Raw genomic sequence first — 27765 nt, forward strand, 5'->3', positions numbered from 1 at the left:
GACAGTGAATTTGTTCTCCAGACAGATGGGAGAGGCATTGCTGTTAGGGACTGCATTAAATCAGAGGGTAAACGGAGATTTAAAACCCGTAGCTTACGGAAGTCTTCTATTGAACGCGAACGAACGTAAATATACGGTGTATAAAAAGGAATGTATGTCATGTATGGTAGGCATGGAAAAGGTTAACGAGTAGATATTTGGAGCCAGTTAAGTTTGAAGTAGAAACGGATAACCACGCGTTAAGTTGTTTGCTAAAATCCCAGAAGACTCTAGGGCGGATAAGTCGTTGGGTTATGCGATTAACACGTTTTAATTTTACCATCAAGCATATAAAGGGGACCGTTGACAAAGTCACGGATTGTTTGTTTACACAGGAAAATAAGGACATGGAAGAAGATACCAAGGACGATAGTGACGTAAATTATGGCGACATCAAGACTTTATGAGTATTAAATCAAGTACCAGAGATATTTGTGGACTTAAAAGGACAAGAAGGTAAAGATACGGAATGCGCAGAAATAACACGGAAAATGAAAAAGGGGAGCAAAGAGTATGTAGTAGACGTATTTAATAGAGGCTCCTGCGCCAGGGATCAGGGTGAGGTGCTGAGGTGCCGACCACCATCTTGGATTGTGATGTAACAGCGGTCATTTGAGATGACCGCAACCTTGCCCTTCCAAATTTGCCAAAATTTGGCCAAAATTCGCCAAAATCCACCAAAATTTACAGTTTTATGGAAAAAGAAAATGTCGCCAAAAATCTCAAAACATTGTAAATTTAAAAAATTCCCGATTACGCGGGAAAAATTCCTGTTTTGAGAGAAAATTTCCCGTTTTAGTCCTTAAAAATGCCAACGGCTTCGAAATTCCTAAAAACGGCTAAAATTCCATATCTACAGCCAACGATAAGGCGTTTCTAGGAACAAGGATACCATGACCGCCATCTTGGACTATTATGTCACGGTTGCAATTTACGTTACGGCCGCCATCTTGTAAATATTTGTTTTTTATTCGCTTTTAATGAAAAAACTCTAAAAATCTATAAAAAAATTAAATTAAAATTTCATTAAATATAATTTAAAACATGCAATTACATCCTAGTTTCGAACCTGGCGAGAGCAAAAATAAAATAAAATGACATTTGGTCCTTCCTCCATGGAAGCCGCCGGCAGACTGGCATCCCACCACTAATGCCGATGGATATAGTATATCGACATTATTATATATTATATCGACAGTTAATATGGCGTCTTTTACACCATCTTAAAAATCGGTATTTATGCTAAAATATCGGGAAAAAATTGTACTTATTAAAAAAAATGTAATTAATAAAATTAAAAAAAAATTATTTAAAAAACAACATTGCACATATCGTTCCGGTTGCCATATTGGATTCTAGAAACATTACACATTTCGTAACGCTTGCCATCTTGAACTGTAGGACATCATCGTTGCGCGTTTCGTTGACACCATAATGGATTCTATATCGTTGCAATTGAAAATCCGTAATTTTTATGCTATAAATTTGAAAAAAAAAATTAATTATCCAAAATCAATAAAATATTATCTAAACAAGCACTTACGTCCTTGGTACAAACCCAGTGAGGTACAAAATAAAAAATAAAATTTACGATAGATCCTTCTTCTATGGAAGTCTCTGACCAACTGACATCCTACCACTGATGCCAAGGTATATATCGCCAGCTAGTATGACTTCATGTTCGCCATCTTGTTTTCGTCTGCTGGAGACGACCATCGTGTTTTCGTGCCTATTTCTTTTGTCAAATTTGCTTCCATATGTGCTTCCTTTTTTGAATGTTGTTTTGACTAGTGTATTAATGTAAATGATTTTTGACGTAACAACGTCTAATAAATCGATGAACGCAGGCTGCACGCACGAAAAAGTGTCCCGTTATGCACACTATCCCGTTACGCTGTGTTCCGTAACGCTCATTGTACGCTTGCGCCGCATCTATATCTCTTCCACTCGATTGGAACAACCATCGATTTGACTTTTTCGAGGCACATTAAACTTGAAACACTCCCATTCGTTTCCTACTTTTCCTATCATCATCCTATCCTTAACATAATAATACAGATTGGAAGAAGTTAAAAAACTAAAATGTATAAAAGTTATAGTTAAAATATCTCTTCGTTAAAGTAATAAACATATTTGAATTAATGAGTGCAAATAAAAGTAAATTTATCAATTAAATTGTAGATTTCATTTCACTCCTTCTTTGTATCGATACAAAATAGTGATAATTCAATAAAATTATTCCATTTTATTCATAAAAGTATGGAATCATTTCATAAATGTTTTGTTATGACGTCACGTTAAACTATCGTCCGTAAACCGACTTCACAGACAACCAATAGTTTTATTTTTAAAAAATGAAAATAGCTAAAAAAATGGTTATTTTTTTAACTAGCATATTATTCGACTGGTTGCGGGTACATAAGCGAGTCCTAGGCGACAGGAATTTCAGTTTGTTACTGATTACGACGGTGTAAGGATCACCTAGCTTGACTCGTCTGACAAATAAGTCCGATAGCCTTGTGAACTCGATGTCATCTTTACCATCTTTACCGACAGCCTGGATGGAAGTTGTAATATCCACGGACACCTCGACGGACGCGACGACGCTGGCGACGTCCTTGGTGAATGGTCTACCACCAGCAGTGCAGAACCTGACGGCAGAGACCTCGATGACAGCTGAGACCTCGACGACCACGGAAACCTCGATGGCCGTGACGACGTCAACGCAGAACTCGATGGAATGTGTGTCATCGTCAGCGTCAACATTAGAGAAGACTTCAACAGTCGTGGTACCACCAGCAGAAGAGACTTTAATGCCAGTAGTGCATCGACTTCCCAGCATTGGCACCATTACTACGACAAGATTTTCTCGAACTGCAGTAATATTCGACGACATGAGAAGAGCGAATGTGCTAACAATCCTCCTCGCAAAATGATTGGTTGTGAGAAATGTCATAAGCAGTTTGCCAGAAAAGATAATATGAAAACGCACATGAAGACATGCGGCAGAAAGTACGGGTTTCGCTGCAACAGCGATGCATTGATGTTCATAAGAGTATGTCAGGAATTGGTACAACTGCAGCAACGTCAGTATCTGGAGCGGATCTGAAAGGCTCGTCTTTATCACCGCGGTATCCTTTCAACTACTGTGATATGTCATTCGCATTTTCCCATGATGCACGAAGACATGAGCGGAGCAAATGTGTAAAGAATCCTACTCGTACAAAGTTTCGCTGCGATGAGTGCCATGTTTGGTTTACACGTATTGACAGTTTGCGACGGCATGCGAAAAAATGTAAAGGTGAAGTCCGTGTGCCTACTTTTGAACTACCAGCAGACATTACGACTGCTCGGTTTAGGATGGAGACTCGTGAGCGTACGAGCACAAAAAGAGATTTGCAGCAACCGATTGCTATGTCGTCTGGACATGAAACTAAACCCAAGACTGTACTCGGGGCATTACAAGTGGATGATAATGGGTTCTTCTTGGCGCAGTCTGCATTTCGTGGAACATTGAAAGACTACTATTTTCTAAATACGTTTAGTGAGTCGAAACACATTTGTACTTTTCTTGACGATATCATGCAGGACATTATCAATAAGCTTACTGATGAAGTAGCTTCAAACGGTCCTTTGAAATATAACTTGTGGTTGGACTGTGTATACAGTAAGCCGTATCCGTTCGAGGACAAAGTGAAGAAGTGAGCTTTCAAGACATTGACTGCTGTAATTTACAGTTCTGACGATGTGAAGCAGTCTGTTAAACACGAAACTCTGTCAAGAAGAGGAAAACTATGTTAGTAAAGGATCTGGCTGGTCTCTGTCTAGTATAAACCGATTAGAGCTGAGAATTAGTCATTTCACGCCAATGAGAACTAAATGTTTTTTGAATTGTTAACTTTCGCAAGTGTTTCTGTATTAGAATAGAAAATTATGTAGTAAATTTATGTTTGTAAAAGAACTTGTGGTGTTTTATTTTCGAACCTGTCATTTTTATTTAAATTATTGATCAAGTATCGGACCAGGACAATTGAATCAAACATTATATTAATGAGTGGTTTGTGATGAATTTGGTAATGTTTCCCAAATTCCTAAGTCAAAAAATACTAATTTCCAAGATGACTGACATTACGACTTACTGATGAATCATAGTTCATACTTTCACATTTGAACAATTTACTTATATTTAAAGATTATTTTTTCCTTTTTAGATCATACAACATAGAATGAGTTTTTTTAGTTTTTTTTTTAAATATTATTTTACTTTTTAGTTATTTTAAAAATTCTTTTAGTAGTTCCTCGAAATGCACCACAGTAGCTCGAAAGAAGTGATTTTTTTTGCCCATATGACTCTCCTCCCTTATCACTTCATGTTATAGTCATGAAATGATTGTATTGTCATCGGGATTACAAATACTAGCAAAGTTTAAAAATCGATACAATTTTAAGTAGGTTAAAATCAACTTACAAGATTTGATTATATTGTTAGTTACAATTGAAGCTAATAAAAGCGTATTAAAAATACTCAATAATAAGTATGTTGTGCACCAAGCACTATAATATGAATAAAATTTTGTACAAACTGATTGACGATTCATTAGAATTCATTTAAATTTAATATCTATGAGTCCAATTGCACCCTTAATTAATTTGTCTACTTCCATGGTAACTATGTCAGTTGCATATGACCACCTGCACCCTTATACTCCTTGAGTAATCTAAAAGTTGCTCCTAATTAATACATATAAACACGATTTAAAGTAACAATTTGCTAACATACGATAGTATATTTGTTTATTGATGGACTAAGTTCTACAATACCAATGTGGTTCACAGTACCAAATCGACTTTCATACCGTCAACAAAATCAGACTGTCTTCCTGCCTTCCTGTCACTGGATCTTCGATGTAATACAATCGTAATTTGGGTCGGATTCTCTTGTAAGGCAGGACAATTAAATTTAATGTGTATCCTAGCTCTCGGTATACGACATTTGATAGGAGTAATTTATTGAATGGAACGGAAGTCACATAGAAATGAAATGTATAACAACGGTGCTGCCATCTGTGGCGGATGACGCAAACCCAAGTTCACAAAGACAAAGGAATACTTTAAAGTATTGACTGTTCAGTGAATCTAAACAAGCCGGGTAGTATTATTAATCCTTGTCAAAAATCAGGTCCAAAGCCAAGGTTTAATATTTTTTTCAGTATTTTTCGCTTTTATCGGAGCCGTTTTCATTACATAGTTTAATATTTCATTCTGCAAATCGAACGATTTGATAGTCGATATATCTGCTCAGGCAATGAATTATAGCGGCAGGTTCTGAAACTACGCCTACCACAGTTCACAAAGACAAAGGAAAACTTTAGAATTTAGGTGTTTAATAAATGTCAACAAGATGGGCAGTATTTTAATAAGATTCCTTGTCGAAAATCAAGCCCAAAGCTGGGGCTTAGATTTTTTTCAAAACTTTTTCGCTTTTAACTGACCGTTTCATTATATAGTTTCAAATTTAGCTCAGCAAATGTAATATTCAACGTAGCTGCTCCGGCAGCGAATTCTAGCGGCGGGTGTGGAAACTACGTGTGATTCGCGTCCAGAAATTTAGTTCAAAACACAATTTGCGTATATTGTGCCGCTACCTAGTATTTTTGGCACAATTTTTAATTTAAAATTATTAAAAAATAATGTCACTAGTCATTTTTTTGCTGTAAAACCTTAAAAATGTTCCTCCTACTGAACACTCCTGTTTAATCTTTGTCAGGCCTGCCATCCCAAATTTTTCCCAGCCCTAGATCCGATTTTTGCCGAGTCTTTTGCGAGTCAGACTGTGTATCCTTTCATTCCCGCCTTGGCGCACGAACGTCGCCTGTAATTCGCCTCCGAGCCGTGAAAAGAACTGCTATGTCCTGCAAGCTCTCAGGGCAGGCTACTTTTAAGACCTCCCCTGACGTGAGCACTTCAGGACATGATCTAGAATAATTTTCACCAACGTACAGTCACACTTCCGGGCTCAGTAGAGCCCATTTCACATTGTCAATGCAGTTCTAACCTCCCCCCCCCCCCTTCACCAAACTTTCCTGGGAACAGGACCCAGAGCACTGACCGGCCACTAACCCTGGCCAGGGTCGGCCTGTCCCAAGGCCACGACTCCAGTCACAAAAAAGTACATGATCATGCACCCTAGTGGCAGTTTTGCAAATCACTTCCCCTGGGTGTTTGAACACCCGCTGAACGCCTGCCCTCTGGCGTCTCCCGCAGTAACCAGTACCCCGTAGTTCCTTCCCAGGCCACCAGAGCGCTGGCCTAGTCCGCTCCATAAGTTACATGCTGCTAGCGGCCGCCTCGTGTGAGTAGACCTCTACTCGGTTCAGACACACCTCAGTAGGTCGAGCTGACATCGGCCAGTACCACCAACTTCGAGATATCGAAGTCAGTGTTTCTCGACAAGCCCCTCGGTAATCTTCGGAACCTTTCCGTCCGGAAGCTGAAGCAACCCCCCTTTCTTTTCTTTAACTTCGCCTTTTAATTGCGAGTTGCTGCCGCCCAAAATTTACTGCGCGCCGCGACTCTGGACTGACCACTCCGTATCTCCGTCATCAGGACGCCTCTCCGTTTATCTTTTAAGATGTAATCAGCTAGACAAGTGATATGATTACCACATATAAATATATACACAAATACACACAAATATATAAACCTATGAGTTGACGATGGTTTTAGGGTCTATGGACCATGAAAAGAAAAACTATAAAAAAACTTTCCGAAAATCTTACCATAGTAACGGTTTAGAATGGGCAGCATTTCTTTGAAATACATCCAAAATTGAGCTGAATGAAGCATGCTCTTGAACAATAACAAAAGCTCTGCTGAATCTCGTGAGTAACGCTACTAAAGCTAGAGAGTAATGCTAATAATGCTAGAGAGTAATGCTAATAATGCTAGAGAGTAGCGCTAGTAACGGTACTAACTCTCGTAAGTAATGCAACTAACACTACAGAGTAACGTTAATAATGCTAGAGAGTAACGCTATTTACACTTAGAAACTAACGTTAGAGAGTAACGCTAATAACAGTAGAGAGTAGCGCTACTTATAATATAGCACTAACATAGTTACATTGATTGTGAGAAGTAATGCATATTTATTTATTTATCAGGCACACACACCATTGAAAATTAAACACTTTATTTTGGTAGCACAAATTTTGTGGTGTGGTATACCAGAAATGTTGCATCTTCTACTTATTTGCGAGTATTTAGAACATGCATTATTATTATTATTATTACAAAACAGCATGCTTAGATTCCTGTCACTTAACAATTAGTTGTCAAGTAGTTTAATTAAAATTATACACCTAACACTTTGTATTTGAATCCCCCAGTCCGAGTTTTTTTTTTTTGCTAGTAGTTATGGGCTCACCCAACAGATAGCGCCAGATGTCGAGCAAAACAGGGTTTCAGTTTCCACTGTAAGAGTCGCACTTCTATACTCCCTTCTTTATTATGTGCCACTACTAACGCTCGTGAGTACGCCAATAACGCTAGAGTGTAATGCTACTAACACTAGTCGGTAGCACTACATGGCATCTTGTGATGAAGCTTCTAGCTGTCGTGACCTTGTGGGAATTAAAATAAGATAGGAAACATTTCACGCGTAAGGGTAAATGTTCTTGTTACATTCTTTTATTGAAACACCCCTATACGCGTTGAATGAAAAAATAAATAAAAACGAAATGTTTCAATAAAAAATTATTAACAAGATTAACACCTAGGGTTAAAATGATAAACTAGACGATATAATCATGTTAATTAGAGGCCAAATATACCCACTCGTTTTTTTTCTTTATTTTGGATTATGTTGGTTAGCATTACTATTTTCGAGTGTTCTAGAGTAGGTGGTTCAAAGTCAGTTGATAAAACCTAGTATTTTTCATAAGTATAATAAACATTATTCGAAATAACTGAACATGTATGAAAGCATGTCAATTCTAAAAATGCTACATCTACTATGAATGTTTAAATCCTCAGTCTACAATTTCAGATGAGTTAACCAGTTACTGATTACCTATGTGAATCATAATCTTGCTTTAATCTGTAAGTAACGGGATAGTAAACTTTTCCCTTGACCTCCTGCTGAAAGAACGTACTGTCTTGGTGGGATTTTTATTCTGTAATTAGGCAGATTTTCCCAGGTTTTTGAGTAAATATTTCTCCGAGCAGTGTGATTCAGTGATTTTTCACAGTATTCCTTAAAAATCTTTGCGTTGTAAAGTGAAGAACATGGTTGTAATAAAAAAATGTACGATAAGGTGTTTGTTTTTCTGTGTTTATGATATTTAAACACTGCATAGACACTCTGGAACATATACCTACTATATCGTTTTCGTACATTTCTCTTACAAGCCATGTTATTCTCTCTGCAATGTAGAATGAATTTTTTGTTTGAAAGTGACATTGTGTAAAACGGTTTAATCGAGTAGTGAACGATCTTTAATCCGGCATTCTTATGTTTAGCACATTCTATAGTCCGCCATTTATCTAACAGCTCACGATTCGGGTCTTTGTTGATGGACGTAGCGTGAGGTCAGAGACTTTACCAGAAAGTAAAACCATAGGGCAGCTTGCTACAACCTTTTTGACGTGACAACGTCTAATAAATCGATGAACGCCGGCTGCACGCACGAAAAAGAATGACTCATTGTCCCGTTACGCACATTGTCCCGTTACGCCGTCGTCCCGTTACGCTCATTTTACGCTTGCGCCGCATATATATCTCTTCCCCTCGATTGGAACAACCATCGATTTGACTTTTTCGAGGCACATTAAACTTGAAACACTCCCATTCGTTTCCTACTTTTCCTATCATCGTCCTATCCTTAACAGAATAACACATATTGGAAGAAGTTAAATAGCAAACATGTATAAAAGTAATAGTTAAAATAATCTCTTCGTTAAAGTAATAAACATATTTGAATTAAGATAATTAGTGCAAATAAAAGTAAAATTATCAATTAAATAGTAGATTTCATTTCACTCCTTATTTGTATCCATACAAAATAGTGGTAATTCAATACAAATTATTCAATTTTATTCATAAAAGTATGCAATAGTTCCATTAATGTTTTGTTATGACGTCACGTGAAACTATCGTCCGTAAACCGACTTTACAGACAGCCAATTTTTTTAAAATACTAAATTTACTGTACATTATATTTCTTTGGATATTACAGTTAAAAATATATTGACTTTCGATAGTCCGGCTAAACCGCTAGTTCTGCACGTTAGCGGTCCTGGAAACAGGTACCAGACAAGTGCGTTTACTTTACCGCAATCATGGTTCTCAAGATGGACCGAGTTAAGGGATGGGAAGTTCGCATCGTGCATGAACGACGTGAATATAGAAACAATAATAGAATCTGAAAGACTTGACAGGATTCGATGTGGTTGGTTTTGTCAGCTAGATATTTTCATTACTGAGACCTGAATGTACAGAAATAGTCAATACAGTGTATAGTTAAAAAAAAATACAAAAATATTAAAATCACACAATCTTAGAACGAACTATATTTAAATGATTTTATTTTACATTTGAAATAAGTTTAAATAAGCTTCAAAGTAAAAACTATTCAAGTTCTAAGATTGTTATTATAAAGAATTTTCTTATGGATTTTTTAAAATAAATTTACATAAAACTTTTATATATATATATTTGGTTTAAAGCCCCTATTTTATAAAAATAAAAAGGGGGGTGTCTGTGTCATGAACACGGCCGTGTGTTGTACGTGAATAAGTGTACGTAACAGGTAATATTTTTTATACAAAATATAAAATAAGCTATTTTATGTATGTTATAATCATGTTTGAACACTACGAAGTCATCATCCAATTGCATAACTTTCACCGCCCCAGCTGCAGATGTACTGGCACCGTCGTTGATCCGCTCGGCCGCATTCATTCTTTTACATTCCCAACACTGCTTCACTCGGTAATATGGTGTTTTATTGGTATCATTCAATTGCTTTTGGGAAGCCCTTTCCAACCGTATACGATCTCTGTATTTGGATTTGGCTTTTAGACGCGTATATGCCGACATTATATATTTTTGATTATATATATTATTTTAACAGCATATATATAAGTAACTATTTTACACTGTTTTATATATGCCATCTATAGATTTTGACGAGAGCTGACGATTGAAACCCAAACGAACGTCGTAGCTTATCCGAGTCAAAAGTTATACTAAATGGAAATCTCGAAACACAGCAAAATGGCGGCGCTTCCCCCTCCACCGCGCGCAATGCGTCACAGTCCTCACTTAGCGTAACGAATTATTTGATCCTTTAGCTGTCCAGTGGTGTAATTAAATTTTGGATGGAGATGATGGATATGTAGCTGCAACACCAAACTGTATCCCCCGATTTTGTTATCATTGGTTTTTTTTAATTGCCTCCCACTATGGAAGCAATTTTAAAGAAGTATTCACGTCAAAAAAGTTTGCAATTTTTTTCAAATATACACTATATGGAATATTTCTGTACATTCAGGTTTCAGTAATGGAAATATCTAGCCTACAAAACCAACCACACTGAATCCTGTCAAGTCGTTCAGATGCTATTATTGTTTCTATATTCCGTCATTCATGTACGATGCGTCATTTGCAGGGACAGGAAAAATTCGCGGGTTCAATGACCTCTAGGATGAACTCCATAGTTCTACGTACACTCGGTCAAATGCCACCCACTCATTGGCTGCTGTCTTGTGAGACGTCCCAACGTAGCAGCCTGTGATTCGATAATGCTTTGGTCGGGTGTTTCTCATTGGCACAGAGTCATCCAGGTGAGATGTGAGCCAATGGCAGAGGCAGCACTGAGGCATAACTATTTGTATTTTAGCCTATCGCGAAATGAATTCGCGAATTTTTCCGGTCTCTAGTCATTTGCTATCGTCCTCTTAACACCTTCTGCCTGACGGTGACGGACAGACAGGTCCACAGCACCAGCACCACGGAACCGTCACACGTGCAACACTTATCTCCGGCCCCCTGAGCACGAATGCGCGCACGCGACAGTGACTGTACACGCACGACAGCCGGCTGTCACTACGGGAATCCTTTTCACAGACGAGAGAGCCAAACCTCCGATCATGCATCTTCGGTTTTTTTTGTTCATTGTAAATAAATATGACGGTGTTGATAAAAGGATACTAATGGTCAATTAGGTTAGGTTAGCTACATTATAAATACTTTAAAACATTGTGGATGGTTTATTTGGTTAGGATAGAGACATTAAATATACGGAAAAAAAAACATGATCTTCGGGGAACTTTGGGTTTTGGCTCTCTCGTCTGTGAAAAGAAGGCTTCCCCTGTCACTACAGCGCGTCTTAGCCTTGCGGTGGGTTTACGATTGAAAATTAAGAATTAAGCATTGGAAGTGTAGTTAACATATTACTCTATGTACACTAATGGGATGGTTTATGATTGTCGTGTAGGAATTAGCCGAGTCGTGTGCGACTGACACGTTGACTTAAGACTTAACACATGTGGTTATATTTAATATTTTTCTTTAAGAATTAAGGGAAGCACCATTCAGAGTACAGTAGCAAGCATTGATGGCGCGAAATAATGTTTCGCTGAGAAAGCAGGTTATTATGTAGTACAAAAGGATTAGGAAATTATGGTATTACTAACATCATGTTAATAAATGACAAAACACTTAGAAGAACATTGCCCGAAAATTTTAAAAATCTCGGAGTAGTGTACCATATGTCCTGGAACTGGGTTCTGGGTGTGGATTGATGATTGTTTACATTTGTTTTCCTCCGAACGCCATCTGACGTCACGGCGGCCATATTGTATGACCTTGACCTTTCACCTTGACATTTGACAATGACCTTGGATCCGACATCTTTAAATCGAGCGCCCCACTCACTAAATCTGCACTTTCCGTTACGCCTAGCATTTTGGACGTGTATGATGTCACCGTTGCACTTTTCGCTACGGCCACCATCTTAGATTATATAACGTTGCAATTTACATTACGGCCACCATCTTGAATTCTAATAACATGTCCGCCATCTGGGATTAATTTCAAAGCCATTTTTTTCGATTCTGACATCATGTCCACCATTTTGTTTTCGTCTGCTGGAGGCCGCCATCTTGAATGACGACACATCCACAATCTTGATTTTTCTGTTCCGATGGATGCCGCCATCTTGGATACCGATTTATTTGTTTCCTCTGTTTATTCCTAGAGAGCGCCAGCATCGCTCTGTCTCATCACTTAAGGTCGATGTTCCACTATCTACCAGTTAATTTTTTATGTAAAATACATTTGAAGCACTGTGATTCGAACCATCGCAGCTCTGACCTCTAGGTTGGAAAACATACGCCTTTAACCGCTCGGCCATCGAGACATTTACCAGATTGAGAATTAAATAAGGTATATAAAAATAACACACATATTCGGAATTGTAATTTTTTTTTAAATTTGAATGAATAATAGCATCGTCTGTTCGAGACAGAACCACCATATTTATTCTCAATACTTGCTACCAGGAGCGATAGTTATAATACACATGGCGTCTGCTAGAGAGTGCTGTCGCCATCTTGTTTTCAGTAATCGATACAAGGAGTGCTAGTGTCATGTAGTACACATGTCATCTACTAGAATGTGTTGCCATCATATAAGTTTTATTTTTGTCCCCTAGAGTGTAGTAATTATTTATTATTACTGTGACATCCGCCATCTTGACATTTGGATGCCATTTGGGATAATCGTAAATATTTAGCTATAAATTCGGAAAAAATTCCAAAATTCATTAAATAAATTTGCAATTAATAAACTGATTGATTCGATTAGTTCCAGACCTTGGTTCGATCCCTGGGCGATTAAAAAAATTTAATTTTATGTAATAAATACACTTATTCAATAAAATATTGTGGAAAGTCCTAAAAGAAGCTTAGTTTCCTAGCCAACCAGCCTCCCATAGGCCAACATGTCTGCCATCTTATAAATTAGTAATAATTAACCTAGAAATTCGGGAAAAAGTTCAACATTCATCAACAAAATCACTCATTAGTTTAATAATTGAATTGATGTATTCCCGTCCTTGCTTCGATCCTTGACCAACGAATTTTTATTTTATTTTATATGAAAAATACTTATTTAATAAATCATGTCGAAAATCCTTAAAGCATTTTAGGTTCATAGTCTACCAGACTTTAGTAAGTTGTTATGTAAGCCATCTTGGAAATTCGTAATTATTGACCTATAAATTCGGGAAAATTTTCAAAATTAATCAAAACATTCACTAATTAAAATAATGATTGGCGCGAAACATTTCCGTCCTTGGTTTGATTCTCGGTCAGTGATAAGGATAACTAAAGTTTAAAAAAATGTTATATTCTGTTTACCATCACCTTTCGTGGAGTTTATTAATAATTCACTTTAATAAGAAAAAAACTTTAGAAAAAATACCTGTCCAACAAAGTAAATATGGTGTAATATTTCGATACTTAGAATAGATTCCGACCAGAGTGTCTTCGGACCGTGAGACCAGGAAATGAACAGTGCCAGTAATATAGAACAAATATTTCCGAACCCCATGACCATCTTCGTCAATAGCTAATATAATATTTTTCAGCCAGTAAAGACAAAATCTTCGAACTGTCAGACAAAAGTATCGATAAAATCAATTATAAGCATTTAGACCAACGAATCATGTTTTTACGTTTACAAGAGGAACAAGAATCATTGCATCAAGACAAAGAGTTTTTGGACTAGTAACTATTCAGAGCTACTACAAATTTGACTACGCGTAATTTAACGAAACGACACACATTCAACTAAAGAAAAGAACACAGTGAACATACTATACACACAGTAGACACGGAATGAACACACAGTACACACAGTACACACATTGACTTACATTACACACACACAGAATATGCAATGTAAAAGTAATGAATACATTGAACATGCAGTAGCATGAACTTAGGCCTATAAATCTTAATTCGTGAAATAATACCATCAATCACTTTTAAAATCTTCAATAAATTTATTATTTATATTTATACAAATGCAGGTAAAACAAGTCATTATAGTATGTAGCCAGCTTCTCTCAGTTCTTTGAGTATAAAGGCTACTTTATTTTGATGAGCGAATATTTTCTTGCACAAAGCGAAGCATGTAGAAAAGTCTTAACCTACTAAACAATATGTTAGGATCTTCCCACGGTGAGTAATTAATATATTCTGCTGCCATATTCCTTGCATGTTTATTATTAATACTTTTAATATCACTTTTGTCCCAGTGATCAACGTATGCTTTATCTGAATAATTAATTTTCCATCGTTTGAGTCTCAGGGCTTCATCACAGTCTTCGAGCTTGTCTGCTTTAGGTGCTTCAGCACCATCTTCGATCGCGTCTCCAGTTTCAGAGTCACTGTCGCCATTTACATAGAAGTCAGCGTCTTCACCTGTATTACTGTAAGAACTCGAAATCGTTGACGTAGAAGCTTCTTTATCGTCCAAAATCTTCCTTTTTAAGTGTCCATCATTAATCCAAAGTATGGAGGATCTACTGAATATGGGCTTGAATGTTTTCTCACTTTTCACAATGATGATACTTCCATTAGTTTCAGGCTTCCTTAAACCTTCAGCATCCTTCAATTTAAGTTTTTCGTCGGGATCGGGAGAGCTAATATCACTCTTCCTTAGTGTAGTGTCTTTATCGATGTCCTCTACCGCGTAAGTGGGCTTTGATTTACATGTTCTACCATGTATTTTTAAGCCGTAAATTCGTGTTAACAACCTGATACACCAATTACAACTTAACATTTTGTTTAGTGGGTTTTTAACACAATCATTCTTCTCGTGACGTCTAGCATTCCTTCACAGGTCCAAATCTTTGCTGCAGTATCAGGCATTTGTCGTTTTGCCTAATTTTAGGCAAAACGCTGTTGGCCAAATAGGAGTTGGCAAAACGCCATTAGGCAAAACGCCATTAGACAAAACGCCGTTAGGCAAAACGCCGACAGGCATAGCGCCGTTAGGATAATCGCCATTAGGTAATTCGCCGTTAGGCAAAATGCTTTTTCCTATTATAGGCAAAACGCCATTAGGCATTTCGGCGTTAGGCAAAACGCCGTTAGGCATATCGCGGTTAGGCAAATCGCTGTTAGGCAAACCGCTGATAGGCAAAACACCGTTAGACAAAACGCCGATAGGCAAAAAGCCGTTAGGTTAGGTTAGGCAAAACGCCGTTGGCCAAATCGTAGTTAGGCAAAACGCCGTTAGGCAATTCGCCGTTAGGCAAAACGCCTTAGGCAAAACGAGGTTTTGTCAACATAGTAACATTTTAGGCAAAATTCCGTTTGGCCAATCGGAGTTAGGCAAAACGCCGTAAGGCAAATCGCCTTTAGGCCAATCGATGTAACGAATTCATGTTTAGGCAAACCGCCTTTAGGCAAATCGCCTGTTGCAGTATCTACAGCGGCTTCGTTCCCATTCAGCTGCAGACAACAAACCATTATCCATGGTAGCTTCTGTGGCTAATGTTAGATGCAAATTGAGAGTTTTCAATTGGAACAATTACTTAAATAGAATTGTTTAAATTTTTCATCAGTGAGAGTTATTTATCGCATACAAAAAAAACTAGTCGCAAGTAATTCTGCTTTTTAACAACAGATATTATTCTTTTTTATATGGGATACGGGATACTCTCTCGCGATCCCCAGAGAAGGAGGGCTTCGCTAGACATCAAGGAGAAGGAAGTTCGTCCTGCATTATAGTGTTTCTCAACCATCTTATCACACGTTATTGGACTGACTAAAGATAGTTTTGTTTGATTTACACCTGATAATTATATTGTAAGTGCTGATTTATCAGCAGAAATTCGCTAATTAAATGTAACTCTGAATAAAATTGCATGTATCATTAATTAAAAAATATTTCATGCCGAGATCAATTTCTCACAAATAATCAGAGCACTCAGAGATCATCAACAGATGTCTAGCCAGAAATAATCAGGAGCACTCGGAGAAAAACAAAAATATATTGGCAGAAATAATGAGCACATGGAGAAAACTAACGCAAGTTTTCCTTAATATCAGAAAAATCACACAAAAAATAACATAATAATTATAAAAATAATAAAAATGGAAAAAATTACAATTTAAAAAAACAATGAAAATATAAAAGAAATAAAAAAATTACAAAATATTTTGGCTTGTAAGAGAACTCTATCCTTGCTCAATAAAGGAGAATTTCACAAGCTGGCAGAATTATTTCCTTTTTTTGTTTTTATTTTTATTATCTTTATAAATATTTTTAAATATTTTAATTTTATTTATTTTCTGATATTAAGGTAAAATTGCGTTAGTTTTCTTCGTTTGCATCTGATTTTTTCTGCCAATATATTGTTTGTTTTCTCCAAGTGCTTCTGGTTGTTCGTGAGCAATAGATCTCTGCATAAAATATTTTTTTACTTAATGAGTCATGCAATTTTATTTAGAGTTACATTTAATTAGTGCATTTCTGCTACTAAATCAGCACTTACAATATTTTTTATCAAGTGGACTTCAAACAAAAATATCATTACTCAGTCCAATAATATGTGTTAAGACGTCTGAGAATAACCAAAACGAAGGACGAACATCATTCTCCTTGGTGTCTAGCGAAGCCTTCCTATTTTTGCGATCGTTAGTGAGAATCCCGCATCCCAGATAAAATAAATAAATAATTTTTACCTTAACACAACACGTGACGATATCTGTTGGCAATTATTGGTACTACTTGCAACAAGTTCTTTTGCATGAGATAAAAAACTCTCGCCGTTGAAAGGATTCAATGACAGTTGGAGCCGAGTATCCTCGTAGACTTGCAACCTCGTAGACTTGTAGCTATACATAGTCTCGTAGCCTCGAAGACATGAAGCGTCGTAGTCACTTGAAGCCTTGAAGTCTTTTTGTCCTGTAGTCCTGTAGTCTCGTAACTTCATAGCCTATAGCAGCTAGACCTAAGACTAAAGAGCTAAAAACGTTTGGCGCCATTGCCTGTTGGAGCTAATGACATTTAGTGCCAATAACGGTTGGATCCAAATGTTTGATGTAGCTAAAGATCGTAGGAGCCACTGACCGTTGTAGCCAATGACTGTTGAAGCCAATGACTTTAGGAGCTAATGAATGTTCGTGCCAATGACATTTGGAGCCAAAAGACTACTGGGGCCAAAGACTGTTGGAGCCAAAGACTGATGGAGCCAATGACTGTTGGAGTCAAAGACTAATGGAGCCAATGACTGTTGAAGCCAAAATAATGTTGGTGCCATTGACTTTGGAGCCAAAACACTGTTGGATCAATAGGATGTAGGAGGTATTATCCTATCGTAAATTGTCGATATCGTCCTACTGATTTGAATTTTCGTGCACATTTACGTAATTTTCTTTAAACGTGCTTTATTTTTGACGAATTTTCTGAGTTTACGAGTTCTGTGTGTACATCACAGGAAACTGTGCCGTCTATTTAAAGAGACCGCACCCAATCCTTTCAGCCAGCATCGAGGAAGTAGTCTCTTTGTATGCACATGCAACACCAAACTTGAAAGTGTTAGAACCTGAAGCGATCTTCGATGCATCTACACAGACAAACAAACAACGTGTTTTTCGTCGTAGTTCAGTCAGTGATCTTGTCTCAACATGCACCAAGGCAAAACCAAGTCGCAGCTTTGGTCGTAGACGTCGATGTCAATGTCTCACCGAAACTGTCGTCTCTGAAGAAGATGACCAGTTGGATACCTGTGTTTCTGAGCCCAAGACCAGTGAACCAGTTGCAACCGGAATCGACGAGACAGACCGTGCAGCTTAAAAGACTTTGTTTACGAAAATGGTTAATGCATTAACGTAAAATCTATTTTTTTTAAAATAAATTTGTAAAACTTTAACTTTGTGTTTTTTTCATTTCTAGAGTTATATGGTGCCTGAATATTAATCTAATAAAAAATTAATTTAAAAAATCAATATTTTGACTCATGTGAGTAGTGTGTAAATGGCGGTACTGGGACTGGGTTCTGGGTGTGGTGCCGGGTGCCGGTCAGCCATCTTGGATTGTGACGTCACGGCGGCCATCTTGTATGAGCGTAACGGGACACAGTGTAACGGGACACAGTGTAACGGGACAAGTAGAATACGGCGGCCATTTTGGATCCGCCATTTCGGATGACGTCATTTTGTTTTCTCAAACATTCCGGCGTTGTGTTTTCCGCCATTTTGAATTATGATGCCACCGTTGCAGTTTCCGTTATGGTCGCCATCTTTAACTTTTTATTTATTATCCGATTTTAATAAAAAAAATAAAAATTTATAAAAAAATTCATTTAATAACATTTTAATAAAAAAAATTTAAAAAATAAACATTTACGACACGGAGCTCGGAGTCCTCTGTTCGAACCCGGCGAGTGCAAAAAAAACTAAAAATGGCGACAGGCTCCTTCCTCAATGGTGGCTGCAGGCAGACTGACTCCCACCACTTTTTTTCAAAGCATATATATCGTCACCTAGTATGACGTCATGTCCGCCATCTTGTCAACGATGCTGGAAGCCATCATCATTGTATCGTCGGCGAGAGTGCGCTGATGACATGTTAGTTTGATTCTTATCCGCTAGAGTGCAGTAATCATTTATTGCTGTGACACCCGCCATCTTGAAATTTGGGCGCCATCTTGGAAATCCGCAATTATTTAGCTAGAAATTCGGGAAAAGTTCCAAAATTCATTAAATAAATTTGTAATCTATATAATGATTGATTAGATCAACTAAGGTCCTTGGTTCGACCCCTGGCCGATACAAAACAACTTTAATATTTTAAAAAAGTACCACTAAAGTGTAAGGCTCGAGAAAATAAAAAACACCGCAAGTTCTTTTAAAAAAACTTTTATTACATAAATACTACACTACTACAAGTACAAACAACACAGACAAATTACTAAAGTCTTGTGGATTTATCGATGTCTGCATCTGCCACCCACGAATTAAAGCGAGGTGGAAAGCCCCACCACTTGACGTAGGACAGTCCATTTCTTCGTTTTATAATCTTCTCCACCAAGTACGTATCGGGATACAACGTAGGCTGAATCTCTTCGGCATAGAAGCCACCATGGATAGGTTTGTGGTCCAAATCTTCGAGGTAGTAGGTCCTAGGCTCCGATTCACGAACATGTGTCACACGGAAAAGTTCGGGACTCCAGTTCGCAGTGAAACCTTTCTCGAAGATACCTTTCTGCTTGGAGATTCACACAATGTCACCGACGTTAGCTTTAAGCTTTCGTGTATCTTTCTTCTTCGTGTTGGAAAACACTGTTCGGAGTAGGCGATTGTCCGTTATGTCCTTTGGCTTCATTTTCGTGGTAGAATGCACCGTGGAATTATACTCGCTTATTAGTTTCGACAAGATGTCAAGCCACTTGTAATTTCCGTTAGCCGTGAACTGCCGCCACATCTTGGAATGCAAACTTCTGTTAAACCTTTCGACAACGGAGGCTTTGACGTTACTAAGTGTAGAGTAGTGTTTGATGCCATACTTCTTCATCAAAGCCTTGAAGGTTGCATTGTAGAATTCTTTCCCGAGGTCCGTTTGCAGGTGCGACGGTACACGTCTACCCTGCAAAATATTGTGCATGGCCTTGGCTAAGTCAGTTGCAGTCTTTGATTTTACAAGTCTAGCCCAAGCGAACTTGCTATAAACATCGATGACTGTCAACATGTACTTGAAACCTTTATTCAATCGGGAATACGGTATCATCTCAACAAGGTCCGCCTGGAATAAATCATCAATTCCACGAACTATGACTTTGCGACGAAGGTATTTCCGTCTAGCAGGATCATTAAGTTCGCGAGCGATTCCGGTTCAACTCATTGTATGTAGCCGGCTTCCCTCAGTTCTTCAAGTATGGAGACTATTCTGTTGATGTGTGAATAGTTTCCTACACTAAGCGAAGCATGTAGAATTCTAAGGCGATCAACTAATTCATTGGGGTCGTCCCAATATACATAGTCAAATATCTGACCACTTTCTAGCTTTTTTAAACCTTCGCCATGTATTGTTAGTTCACTGAAGAGATTAGCGAGAATGTCGATTTTTTTCATAATCTTCGTCTTTATATACACCACTATCTGGATCGTTATCGCGAAAATGTGCATTGGTTAGCTCTAGCCGTTTTTTGTACTCTTGTAAGTCTTTATGAGAATATCCTTTAGGCTCCCTGCGAAACAGCAATTCGTACAGACACGGAGTCCCGCGCGTTTTATACTCCTCTACGCGCACGATATTTCCTGGTAGAAAGTCTATTTCTTTAGCACCGAGGAACCACTTATTATGTTTTCTGTACACTCCGTAGGTCGTGTCATTATTCCGGCTCGTAAACGATATCAGGTATGGTCGGACCATTGCATTCACATGCTGTCCCTTTTTCGGTATTTTCTTCTTGTGCATGGACTCTGTACTTGTTAAGTCCTCTTCTTCTCGATCTGGTTCATACTTTCTCTTCTTTACAGTCGGCATTTCATCTTCAACTTCTGTCTTCACAATTATGGCTGGTTCTTCCTTGTTTTTAAGTTCGTCGAGGCGACTAGTGATTGGTTTAAATATCTCCTCATTTTCCATCTCACGTGCAAGTCTGGTTCGTCTAGCAAGTAAATATTTTTCACGAACAGACTGTATAGCTCGATGAAGGTCACTGGCCAGGTCCGACATTGTACTGGCTGAAAACTTATTGCAAGACCTCCTTTTATACTTTTTTATTCGTTCGCAGAAACTTCTTTCATGTGTTTGGCCAAATCTGAATTTGTTGACAAGTGAGATAGTGATGCTTTCAGACTACTTTGAAAAGTCCTCAGATCGTCACGTCTTTGTGCATTCGATACTTCGATCATGTCGCGAATGCGAGAATCCGAGGCTTCCACACGCTGGTCGATGGCAACGAGACACTCTAGTAATTCGTTTTTCACACTTTCTACTTTTTGAGCCAGTAGTATAATGTATTTGCGGATATCGGAGTCGTGACATACAGTATGTCTGCTGCTACGACCGAATTTCGAAATGCTATGACTCATGTTTGACGATAAACTGATCGCAACCTCGTCTGTACCTGCCCTTATATAGAGGCCAGTCTTTGACTATCACTAGGAATCCGTGTTCGTCTTTTCAACACAAGGAGCACATGTCTTTAAATTCCTGGAATGTCATGTCGGCGTTGACGTGATCGTCATAAGCGTGACGTAAATTTAGTTCGTCCATGCGAAAAAGTACTATGACATTTGCGTTGTCTCGTAGGAGATGTTTTGGAATACGACTGTACATCTGACACAGGTAAACGCAGTCTACCTTGGAGTGTCTGCCCATGGAAAAGTACTCTTGTATTATGCCTTGTTTCTCGCACATTACATCGTCGAAAACAAACACGGAATTGGCTTTTGTTTCGCTTGGAGGTACCACATCCGCATTATCATTAAATGGAAAATATTCCAGACCATCCACCGATTGTAGAACCGTAGCTAGGCGCTGGTACTTTGGCTGTTGCAACGACTTGGAATACAAGTAAACGTTTTCGAACCTAAGACCATTTGGCTCCTCCAGTAAACTCAGTAGAACGCACGTTTTGCCGCAGTTGGACGGACCCGCCATTATGCATCGTACGGCAGAAGGCAACAGTAAGCCATGTCGTGATTCACGCGCACTAAATACATCGTCTTGCGTAATGCGCACGGGCAAACACACTTCTTGCTTGACGACCTGCATTGTACTAAAGAAATTGTATAAAATCAAACACATTTATACTTTCTGGTCAGTTGTGCGTAATGACTCGAAGAGGTAAGAACAAAAAACACATCGGTGCAGGACTCGTGAACTCGCTGATAAACAATCTGCCATTCGAGCTACACATTCCCGGCTACAGATTCTGCGGCCCCAGCACTAAACTAGCAAAAAGGTTAGCTCGCGGTGACGTAGGCATTAATTCTCTCGACGAAAAGTGCAAGCAGCACGATATCGAATATTCATTAAGCAAGGATCTGCAATCCAGACACCGTGCCGACGAGATATTGGCACAGGAAGCCGAAGATATAAGTAAATAGTCGAACGCGGGACTAGGAGAGAAAATCGCAGCGTGGGGCGTATCTAAAATCATGAAGGCAAAGACGAAATTAGGACTGGGTGCTCGTCGAGCCAGCTCCATCAAGTCAAAAACTAACTCACGCAAGACCAAACGCAAGACTGGTGCAGGCGTGCAAAAAGCCAAGCAAAAATTACAGACTCTCAACAAGAAGATTGTAGGAGGATTTCTTCCTTTGCTTTTGCCTGCATTGGGTGCTCTCAGTGGCCTCATCGGTGCAACGAGCGGTATAGTGCGGGCAGTCAACACTTCGAAGAATGAACGCAAGCAGTTAAAAGAAGCACAGCGACACAATGCCAGCATGGAAGCCATTGCCATCGGTAAAAAAAACGGCGCAGGACTGTACTTGCAACCTCACAAGACAGGTCGTGGCATGAAAAAGAAACGAATGAAAAAATCCTAAGTTCTTTGCCGAAACTACCGCTCACCAACGTAGATTTAATAAAGTACGCACGCAAACTGAAAATACCAAATTTCCGCGGCGTGTTTATGCGAGACACTTTGCCCAGCAAGCCAAAGACACGTTAGTACGCCATAATTAATTTAGACACGTCGGCGGGTCGCGGCACGCACTGGGTGGCCTATGTAAAGACTGGAAACATGGCCGAGTACTACGATAGTTTTGGAAATTTACGGCCTCCGCCAGAACTGCGACAGTACCTGGGCCGGTCCACTACGTTGTTTTACAATTACGAAACGGAACAGAGGCCTAATCAAACAAACTGCGGACACTTGTGTCTTCGCTTTTTAACACACAAAAATTAGCTGACAAATAAAAATTGCTACTTAAAGGTTGTGCAGTGATGATAATTTATTAGTCATGTCGATAACACTTACCTTGACAGGTCACACATCTGAGCTGCGGGCGGTTCATTTCCCGCCTCTGGATTTAGACGGAGAATGGTGTATCGGACTCGTAGATTTTCAAACGTATAATGCCATACCTAATATCGACGAAGAAAACTGCAAGATCTGCTTCCTGAAAAAGCGATGGGACCGCTCATGAAATACAGTTACCTGTTGGCTCTTACGAAATTGATGACATTGCAGATTACATCAGGGATATGTTACCACAGGATGTAGACTTTCAACTGCGTGGAAATCCAAACACTCAAAAAAGTATTCTAACATGCAGTGAAAATTTCGATTTTACGAAACCTGGGACCATAGGTACGATGCTCGGATTCGAATCAAAGGTGTATGATACAGGAAGAACGTACGAATCTACGCGCGCAGTAAACATTTTGCCTGTGAATGTCATAAGAATAAACTGTAATTTGGCAAGTAAAACGTATCTCAACGGAAGACTAAGCAACATGCTGCACGAGTTTTCGCCGATGGTCCCGCCAGGATATAAACTGGTCAGTAGTATATAATAGGGGCCCCGAGCGCACGGGTTCTGGGTGTGGATTGTGATTGTCGGTCCGCCATATTGGATTGTGACGTCACGACGGCCATCTTGGATGGTTGTGACCTTGACCTTTGACCTTGACCTTGAATTTGATCCTCAAAAATCGCCAAAATCCTCCAAAATTGGGCAAAATTTGCCCAAAATTCCTCAAAAATCGCCAAAATTTCCATTTCTGTGGAAAAAAGTTCCGCCAAAAATTCGCAAAAAATTCCTCAATTCGAAAATCAGGATTTCGAAAATCCTCAAAAGTCGTTTTGCCCTAGAAAGAACCCTAATTCCTAAAACTGGCTTAAAACTCCTAAGAGATAGCCGCTTATAAGCCATTTCTAGGAATAAGGATACCATGACCGCCATCTTGGATTATGTCGTCACCGATAAATTTTTCGTTACGGCCGCCATCTTTAACTTTTTTATTTATTATCCGATTTTAATAAAATATTTTTTAAAAATTATAAAAAAAATTAAATAATAAAATTTTAATAAAACATTTTTAAAAAACAAACATTAACGACATGGAGTTCGGAGTCCTCGGTTCGAACCCGGTGAGGGCAAAAAAAATTAAAAATGGCGACAGGCTCCTTCCTTAATGGTGGCTGCAGGCAGACTGACTCCCACCACTTTTCTTAAAGCAGATATAACGTCACCTAGTATGACGTCATGTCCGCCATCTTGTCTTCGTTGCTGGAGACCACCATCTTGTTTTCGTCGGCGAGAGTGCGCTAACGCCATGTTAGTTTAGTTCTTATCCGCTAGAGTGCAGTAATCATTTATTACTAAGGTGCCCGCCATCTTGAAATTTGGACGCCATATTGAAAATCCGTAATTATTTAGCTAGAAATTCGGGAAAAATTTCTAAATTCGTTAAATAAATCACTCATTAATTTACATATTGATTCGATCCGCTCCTGTCCTTGGTTCGATACCCGATCGATGCAATAATGTTTAATTTTATGTAAAAAATAATAATTTCAATAAACCATGTTCAACATTCGTAAAGAGACTCTAAATCCTCTACGACCACCATCCTATCAGACATCAAGACCACCATATTGGAAATGTGTAATTTTAATGCTAGAGATCCGGGAAAAAGTTCAGAAATCATTAAATAAATTTACGATCAATAAACTGATTAATTAGATCGACTAAGGTCCTTGGTACGATCCCAGGCCGATACAAAACAACTTAAATATTTTAAAAAAGCACCACTAAAGTGTAAGGTTCGAGGAATTAAACACCGCAAGTTCTTTTACAAACATAATATTTATTACATAATTTCTATTCTACTACAGGATCACTTACGAAAGCCAGCAATCTTATAATCATTTAGTTCCGCAGCGGTGTGAAATGACTAATTCTTAGCTCCAATCGGTTTATACTAGACAGAGTCCAGCCAGAACCTTTACAGACATAGTCCACCTCTTCTTGACAGAGTTTCTGGATACCGTTTTTAACAGTTTGCTTCACATCGTTAGAACTGTAAATTACTGCAGCCGATGTCTTGAATGCACACTTCTTCACTTTGTCATCGAACGGATATGGCTTTCCATATATACAGTCCAACCACAAGTTATATTTCAAAGGTCCGTTTGTTGCTACATCATCAGTAAGCTGATTGATTATCTTCTGTCTGATATCGTCAAGAAAATTACAAATGTCCTTCGACTCACCGAACGTATTTAGATAATAGTAGTCTTTCAAAGTTCCACGAAATGCAGACTGCTCCAAGTAGAAGCCATTATCGTTCACTTGTAATGCTCCGAACACAGTCTTGGGTTTAGTTCCATGTTCAGACGTCATAACAATCGGTTGCTGGGCATCTGTTTTTTTGGTTGTACGCTTTCGTGTCTCCAATCTAAAGCGAGGAGCCGAAATGTCGGCAGGTAGTTCAGCAGTAGGAGCACAGACTCCACCTTTACATTTTTTCGCATGATGTCGCAAACTGTCAATTCGAGTAAACCATTTAAGGCACTCATCACATCGAAACTTCATGCGAGAAGGATTCTTCGTGCATTTGCTCCGCTCATGTCTTCGTGCATCATGGGAAAATGCGAACGACGTATCACAGTAGCTGCAAGGATACCGTGGTGATGAAGACGTTCCTTTCAGACCCGATCCAGATACAGACGTTGCAACAGTAGTACCATTTCCAGGCATTCTCTTATGCACATCGATGCATCGTTGTTGCGCCGAAACCTTTACTTTCTGCCGCACAGCAGGACCTTTGCATGCCTTCATGTGCGTTTTCATATTATCTTTTCTGGCAAACTGCTTATGACATTTCTCACAAACAAACATTTTACGATATAGGTTCTTGGCACATTCGCTCCTCTCGTGTCGCCGGGCATTGCTGTTGTTTGAGAAAATCTTGTCGCAGTAACAGCACCGATGTTCGCTAGTTGTCAAATCAGCATCCATTGAAGTCTCCATCGAGGTCGTATCGTCGATCGTCGTGGTTTCCTGCACATCCAGCTCAGTAGTAATTAAGCTATCTTCTGCTGGTGGTATCACATCTGTTGAAATCTCCTCCAATGTCGACGTCGTCGTCGTTGCCAACGGGATCTGCTCCACCATTGTCGTCGCTGACGTCAAGGTTCCCGTACACGATGGTACAACGTCCATCGAGTTCGGCGTTAAAGTCGGTAAAGATGCCATCGAGTTCTCAAGAACAGGTAATTACACGACTTATGCACCAGATGAAATAATCTAGGTGATCCTTACACCGTCGACGACAGTAACAAACTGAGCGACCTGCTGTCTAGGATTCGCTTATATACATGCACCGGATGGAATAATACGCAAGTCAAATCAAGAACCATTTACTATAATACTAGAGTCAAAACAACATTAAAAATAGAAGGACCATCAACGAAAAGGCAGCACATTTGGAAGCACCGACAACGAAAAGGCAGCACATTTGGAAGCACCGACTACGAAAAGGCAGCACATTTGGAAGCACCGACTACGAAAAGGCAGCACATTTGGAAGCACCGACAACGAAAAGGCAGCACATTTGGAAGCACCGACAACGAAAAGGCAGCACATTTGGAAGCACCGACAACGAAAAGGCAGCACATTTGGAAGCACCGACAACGAAAAGGCAGCACATTTGGAAGCTCCATCAACAAAAAAAAAAAAAGGCAAAAAGGAAGCACAAGTTACGAGATCTATGTCTTAGTTAGAAATCAGAATACAAGAAATAAAAACATTAAATTCTTATAATTTAAATTATTTATTTTATTGCTTTACACTATACAAATGCAAGTAAAACAAGCCATTATTGTATGTAGCCAGCATTCCTCAGTTCCTTGAGTATGAAGGATATTTCTTTGATGCACGAATAGTTTCCTGCACAAAGCGAACCATGTAGAATTCTTAGCCGATCAACCAATATGTTTGGATCTTTCCATGATGTGTAATCATTCTCTTCTACCACCATCTTCCTTGCACCTTTATAATTATTATGATCTCTGGTGTCTTCCGTTTTACCACCAACCGCAGGGTAACTTTCATGTTTGAGACGGTGATCATCACAAGCTTGATCAGATTTATTTAATATATCACGTCGTTTCCATCGTTTCGGTCTCAGGACACCGCCACATTCTTCAATCTTGGCAGCTTTAGGTGCTTCATCATAGTCTATGTCTTTGTAAACAGCCTCAGAGTCACTGTAACAATCACCGTAGAAGGAATCGTCTTCACCCAATTTACCGTAATAATTCGATGTTGATGATGTTGAAGTGTCTTCATCGTCTTCATGCTTCCTTTTTAGGAGTCCATCATTTTTACAAAGTAGGAAAGATCTACTTGAATTCGGCTGGAATATATTCTCACTTTTCACGTTAAGGATTCTTCCATTGTCTTCATTCTTCCATAAATCATCAACCTCCTTCAATTTAAGTTCGTTGTCGAGATCGGAAGAGCCAAGAAAATTATTGGCGTAATGCAGATCACTCTTCCTTAGGCTAGTAGATTCATCGTTGTCCTCTAGCCTGTACGCAGGCTTGGCGCTACAAGTTCTGCCATGTCTTTTTAGGCTCTCTCTCCGCGTAAACGACTTGCTACATCTAACACAACTTATCATATTGCGCAGTGGATTTTTAACACAGTCATTCTTCTCGTGTTGTCTTTTAACCTTTCTCAAGA

General features: G+C 38.8%; 1 protein-coding gene across 2 annotated transcripts in view; it reads right to left on the reverse strand.

Annotated features, from left to right (window-relative positions):
• Positions 1-27765, reverse strand: part of LOC134538455 (protein-L-histidine N-pros-methyltransferase) — a 731139-nt gene that overhangs the window by 59079 nt on the left and 644295 nt on the right. The gene's annotated exons all lie outside the window — the stretch shown is intronic.

Source organism: Bacillus rossius, chromosome 13 (genome assembly GCF_032445375.1).
Source record: "Bacillus rossius redtenbacheri isolate Brsri chromosome 13, Brsri_v3, whole genome shotgun sequence".
Classification (NCBI taxonomy): domain Eukaryota; kingdom Metazoa; phylum Arthropoda; class Insecta; order Phasmatodea; family Bacillidae; genus Bacillus; species Bacillus rossius.